Below are 6,115 nucleotides of genomic sequence, written 5' to 3' on the forward strand. Positions count from 1 at the left end.
CTGCTACCACTTGGACATAGTTGTGAAAACTCCAACTCTTTATTTGAACATAAAATATGGGCCAAGACCTGCCCTGCCAGACAAGGGCTGCCCACCTTCAGTCCTGGCCGGGGAACAGGACCAGGGGGCTCAGGAGCAGAGGGACACATTGTGGAGGGGTGGGTTATGGAATGGACTCATGGATGGTGATGCAGACACGGCAGGGCAAATAGGGGCGGAAGTGAAGACCTGGGATAAATGATCAGGTTTTCATTGCCTCTGTTTTTCGGCTCGTCTTCTGCAGATGCACAGGAGCACCTGTGAAGAGAGGAAGTGGCTGAGGCCCCAGCTGCCAGGGGCACACAGGGACCCTCCTGCACAGCAGGTCCCAGAGCTGGCAAGGCTCCCCAGCACGGCTGGAGCTGCTGGCACAGGCCTACAGGGACGGCTCTGGGCAGGGTCCCTGGACAGGAGCAGGCCCCAGAGCACCTCTGCCTCTCAAGGGCAATCTCAGCCCTGCTCTTTCTCCTCCCCACCTCCCTCTGCCTCTGCCCCGTGCCCCTGGGGCTGCTCTTGGCCAGGCAGCCTCAGTGGGAGCCAGCACTGGCTGCAGCCCCAGCAGGCCCCCCAGGACAAGGCCCAGCAATTAAGAGGCCAATGGAAGCACTGGGCAGCAGCAGAACCCTCAGCAGAGTTATTTGGAGAATCATGGACTGGCCACAACTCCATGGCGGCCTCCCTGCGAATGTTTCCTGTCTGCATTAGATTTTCATAAGCAGCTGTTTCACGGAAAGATGAAGAAAACACTCACCATTTTCTCTTGCAGTAAAAATTAATTTGGACCCAGCATAAGATGAAGATAAACTCCAAAAAAAGCAGGCCTGTCAGTAACCCTGCCCAGCAGCCTGCTCCCTTACAGAAGCCCCTTCCGAGGCCCTTCTGGGCATTGGGAAGACGTGTTGTGGTGCCGGCTGCATCTGTGGGAGCAATGGGGAGCGTGAGCCCGTGCTGTGCTGCACTGCTGAGCTGGCAGCACGGTGGATACGGGCAGGACGTTCTCTGTTTCCCCCAGAGCTGGGGCCTGCAGGCACCTTGCCGCCCCTGGGCACAGGCTGTGCCACCCAACAAAGCCCAGCAGGCCGGGAGGAGAGCCCAGGGGCAGCGCAGCTGCTTGGGCACTGGCTGCTGCCAGGGACACGGGCCAAAGCCATCCCTGAGCAGCCACTGCCACCCCTGGCCCTCCCTGCCCCGTGACAGCTCCCCCAGCCCCAGGGGACAGGCTCAGGCCCTGTCAGGAACCAGCGCAGCCCCTCTTCAGTCGGGAGCCAGGGCTGCCTCTGGCCCTGGGCTGGCGGCAGGGCTCCCGCTCGGGGCTGCTCCTGTGCCTTGGGCCTCTGGGCACTCAGGGCCAGCTCTGCAGCAGCTGCAGCGGGAGGGACGTTGCTGCACCAGTCCCGTTTCCCCGGGGCTCTGAACGAGCTCCAGAGGCCTGGAAGCCGAGGCGCCTCCAGCTTTGGCTGCTGCCGGGCTGGGCAAGGGCAGGCCCTGGGGGAAGAGCCGCTGCCACACAGCCCCACCCAGGGCTGAGCCCGGCACAGCAATTACCTGCTGTGCCTGTGCCCGTGGCTGCCATCGCCTTCCTTCCTGCAGCTGGGGCTGCCAATGAGCCACTGCTTCCTTGGGGAAACACCTCCTTCAGCCCTGCCTTTTGGTCCATCACTTGAGAAACAAAAAAGGACAGTTGGGTCAGATGGAACAATTCCCCATTTCTTTGCTGGCATCTTCAGGGCAGCATGCTTATCAAAAATGGGGAAAGGATTTACAAAGTATCTGGGCTTTTGTGGCTGGGCCAGGCCTCTCCCTTCCCCAGACAGCTGCCAGCGCTGAGCAGAAATCATGAGGGGATTGTGCAGGGCATGGGCACACACGTGCATGGTTCTGTGCTGGCACCTGCAGCGCTGCCTCCTTGGCCAAGCTTTGGGCCCTTGAGCCGGCAGCTCTCCCAGGGGAAAGGCCTTGACCTACCCTCAGCATCTCCCAGAGACTCAATCCTGAACGTGGGTTGGGAAGCCAGATCACTTTCACCAACTGGGTTAGCTGCAAAGAAAGGCAGGACAGAAGAGCTGCTGTGGCACTGTTGAAGATTCTCCTTCAGGCCTGAGTGGCAGTGAGGGCACTTGGGTGATTGGTGCCCTCCAAGGCACTCCCTCAGCTCTGCCTTCCACTCAGGAGCAGGGGGACCTCGTGCCTGCAGTGGCCCCACACTGGAATGGAAGGAGCCCCTTGCGGGGCAGTCGGGGCAGAAAGGACTCCCTGGAGCTGCCAGCCGCTCTAAAGCCAGCCCCAGGCAGGGCCAGGGCTTGGCAGTGGCAGCAGGAGCAGCTCAGGCTCCCTGGGGCTGGCAACGGAGCTGCCACAAGCACAGCCCCGGGGCACAGCCCTGGGCCCAGCCCCTTCCCTCTCTGCCCTTCTCCCTGGCTGCACAGAGCACAAGGAAGGACACACTGGCATTGCACACGGGAGGAAGATGGACAGCTAAATGCTTCCACTGACAGCAATCCTGTGGGATCCTTCCAAGCTCCAGAATGGAGCAGGGCAAGATTTCCTGAACTGATCAACCTTCAGAGGAACTTAAGGGAAATGCCACTTGACTGAGCTCTTGCCACATGGACACTGATTATTCTGTCAGGAAATGTACATTGAGAACTTGCCTCCAACATCTGGCAAGGTCTTCAAACCACCATTTACTAGTGTTTCCAAGTGATCTAAGTCGTGATCCCAATCTAAAAGGGAGCAGAGATCAGAACCATTTCCATGGTGTGCTGGGATACCTTTCTGCCTTAAGGAACTGGGCACTGCAAGGGGGTTGGGTAAGGCTGTGGGAGCCTGTGTCTCCTGGTCACTCTCCACACACTTCCCATGCCTTTTGCAACATCCCTGGAGGGGCTGCTGGAGGAGCCCAGGGCCCTGGGCCTCCCTCATTCCCACACAGGAACCCCTCACTAAATGCTTGGGGAAAACTGCAGCAGGTAGTGCCACAACTATCCCTCCCAACCTCTGACCCTCCCTCCTGCTTGCCCACTTGCCCATGGAACAGCTCCCACAGCCCAAGGGCACATATCCAGGCTCTCTCAGGACACACTGGAGACTTGCTCCCCTCCTCTGCCCTTTCCTCACCATGGGCACCCCATGCACTCGCTTCCAGGTTTCAGGAAGTGTCTCCCACAGAGGGACCCCAGCAGGACTGCTCAGTACCCGAGTGCCCCGAGCCTGCTCGGGATAATTCCCCTGGGCTGTGCCAGTCTTGTCCGGGCTGTGCCCACACTGCCAGGCAGCACAGATGGCAGGCAGCTCAAGCCTCATCAGGGCTCAGGCCCAGAGGCACAGCAATTACCTTCTGGGACTGTGCCTGGCATCTCTTCCCTTCCTTCAGGAAATGCCACCTTCCACAGAGCCTCTCTGTCCATCCCTTGAGAAAGGAAGAGGCACAGCTAGATCAGATGGAATCATTATGCACTGGGGAGGTGGCCTCTTCAGGAGGCAACACATGTCCCAGTCATGCATAAGGATCAGGAAAATCCTGATCCCTCCAGTGCCTTGGGGCTGGCTATGGCCCTCCCTCCTCCAAAGAGCCACCACTCCGGATGGGCCTGGGGATTGGGAAATTGCAGAGGATTTCAGGCCAGTGGTGCAGTTTGGGCAGCCTGTCAGCTGATGCCAAATGCCTTTCTGCAGAGGCTGGGCAGAAGCTGCAGCCAGGCCAGGCTGAGAAAGCAGCAGCGGGGCAGCGAGGCTGCCATGGATCCCTTCCTGCTGTGCCAGGCACGGCGTGTCCAGATGTGCAGCCAAAGTCCCCGGCTGCTGAGACCCAGGGGAAACATGAGCGAAAAGGAAATGCTCTCACCATGGCCTTTGTGCAGTTCTGTCACTATGTGTTTCAGGATGTTGTTTGGCTCGTGGGGTTTCTTCTGTTTTTTGCCTTTGCTCTTCCCCCTGAGAGGACCTTAAGAGAAAGTAGTTCCGTTTCCCAGGAATGGATCCCACAAAAGCAGGGCTCAGCCTGTGGGGTCAGCAGGAGCACACTACTCACCCCTGCCATGGGAGACAGGCTTCTGTGTACGAATCAGCAAAGGAACAGGAAAAGTCCTCCCTGCAGACACATCTGTAACACAAGAGCCACAGAAGCTTCTGTCACCTGGTTCCTTCCAGGTTGTCAACAATTATTCCTTGGTGGCACACTGAGAACATACCTGCAGGAGACTCCAAGGGCTTCAAAACTTTATGCAGCCAAGCTAATGGAGAAGCCTTCTGAGCAATCTCAGCTAGATCAGAGCACAGATGAGAACATTTTTCAGGGTGTGCTGGGATCCCCTTCTGCCTCAGGGAACTGGGCACTGCAAGGGGGTCGGGTAAGGCCGTGCGAGCCCGATGTCAATGGACATGGCCAAAGCTGCACAGGGGCCTTAGGAACTCTGGGCTGGCTCCTGCTCCTTCTTTCCCTGCCCTTTGCAACATCCCTGGAGGGGCTGCTGGAGCAGCCTAGGACCCTGGGGCTCTCTCTCACTCCCACACCTGAAACTCTTGCTAAAGCACTGGGGAAAACTGTGGCAGGAGTGCCACAACTAACCCTCTATCCCTCCATCCCTCCTGCACTTGTCTCCCTCCCTTTCTACCTTCTTCTGTCCCTCCATCTCTCTCTTCCCCTGGGACAAATCCCGCAGCCCAAGGGCACATAATCAAGCCCACTCAGGACACACTGGAGCCTTGATCTCCCTCTCTGTCCTTTCCCCACCATGGGCACACTGTGCAGTCGCTGCCAGGTTTCAGGAAGTGTTTCCCACAGAGAGACCCCAGCAGGACTGCTCAGTACCAGAGTGCCCTGATCCTGCTTGGGATAATTCCCCTGGGCTGTGCCTGTCTTGTCCGGGCTGTGCCTGCACTGCCAGGCAGCAGAGAGGGCAGCTCAAGCCTCAGCAGGGCTCAGGCCCAGAGGCACAGCAATTACCTCCTGGGACTGTGCCTGGCATCGCCTCTCTTCCTGCAGCAGAGGCTGGCACAGATCCACTGCTTCCTCCGGGAAACGTGGCCTTCTGCCCAGCCTCTCCATCCACTTCTGGAGAAAGGAAGAGGGACAGCTGGATCAGGTGGGGCTGTTCCCCACTGGGGAGGTGGCGCCTTCAGGGGGGAATGCTTGCCAAAGATATGGCTAAGAATCAGGAAATCCCTATAAACTTTTTGGGTAGGCCAGGGCCCTCCCTTCTCCAAACTGGTACCCTTTCTATTCTACACAGCAACTGGAAATTGCAGGGCATCTCAGGCCTGTTGTGCAATTAGGGCTGCCTGTCAGTTGATGCCAAATGCCTTCCCGCAGGGGCTGGGCAGAAGCTGCAGCCAGGCCAGGCTGGGAAACAGCCCTTCAGGGCGTGAAAGCAAAAGCAGGGCAGCGAGGCTGCCATGGATCCCTTCCCGCTGTGCCGGGCACGGAGTGTCCAGATGTGCAGACAAAGCCCCTGGCTGCTGAGACCCAGGGGAAGCATGAGGGAAATGCACCCACCGTCTCCTGCCTGCTGCATTTCCTTCACCATTTGCCTTATGTTTTTGGATGGCTCATGGGGTTTCTGGTGTCCTGTAGGTTGGTCCTTTCCCCTCGGAGGACCTTAGAGCAACATAGTTCCATTTCCCACGAACGGATCCCACAAAAGCAGGGCTCAGCCTGTGGGGTCAGCAGGGACACACTACTCACCCCTGCGATGGGAACCAGGCTTCTTTGTAGGGATCAGCAAAGGAGCTGGAGAAGTCCTCCTGGCAGACTCACCTGTAACACAACAGCCACAGAAGCTTCAGCCATCTCTGCTGATCTGCACGGGCACCACTGAGCCGCAGGAGCGGTGAGGGGATCGCGCAGATCGAGGGCACACACATGCCTGGTTCTGTGCTGGCACCTGCAGCGATGCCCCCTGGCCCAGATTTGGGCTCTGAGCTGGCAGCTCTCCCAGGGGGAAAGGCCTTGACCTACCCTCAGCATCTCCCAGAGGCTCCGTCCTGGACGTGGCTTGGGAAGCTGCACCACCTTCACCAGCAGGTTCAGCTGCAAAGAAAGGCAGGACAGAAGAGCTCCTGTGGCACTGCAGGAGAT

The 6,115-nt window shown here is 58.5% G+C and overlaps 1 long non-coding RNA gene across 2 annotated transcripts; it reads right to left on the reverse strand.

Moving 5' to 3' along the window:
* Positions 1-1,959: 1,959 nt before the first annotated feature.
* On the reverse strand, positions 1,960-4,317 carry LOC135287454 (uncharacterized). 2 transcript variants are annotated; one of them, XR_010351137.1, is made up of 5 exons: positions 4,230-4,317; positions 4,070-4,141; positions 3,884-3,982; positions 3,374-3,448; positions 1,960-2,076 (listed from the first exon to the last, which is right to left on the reverse strand). It is a non-coding gene; the product is annotated as an uncharacterized LOC135287454 (long non-coding RNA). The 2 variants fall into 2 exon arrangements; XR_010351136.1 differs by having other exon boundaries at positions 3,884-4,141.
* Between the last annotated feature and the right edge of the window lie 1,798 nt (positions 4,318-6,115).

This window comes from Passer domesticus, chromosome 29 (genome assembly GCF_036417665.1).
Source record: "Passer domesticus isolate bPasDom1 chromosome 29, bPasDom1.hap1, whole genome shotgun sequence".
NCBI classification, from domain to species: Eukaryota; Metazoa; Chordata; class Aves; order Passeriformes; family Passeridae; genus Passer; species Passer domesticus.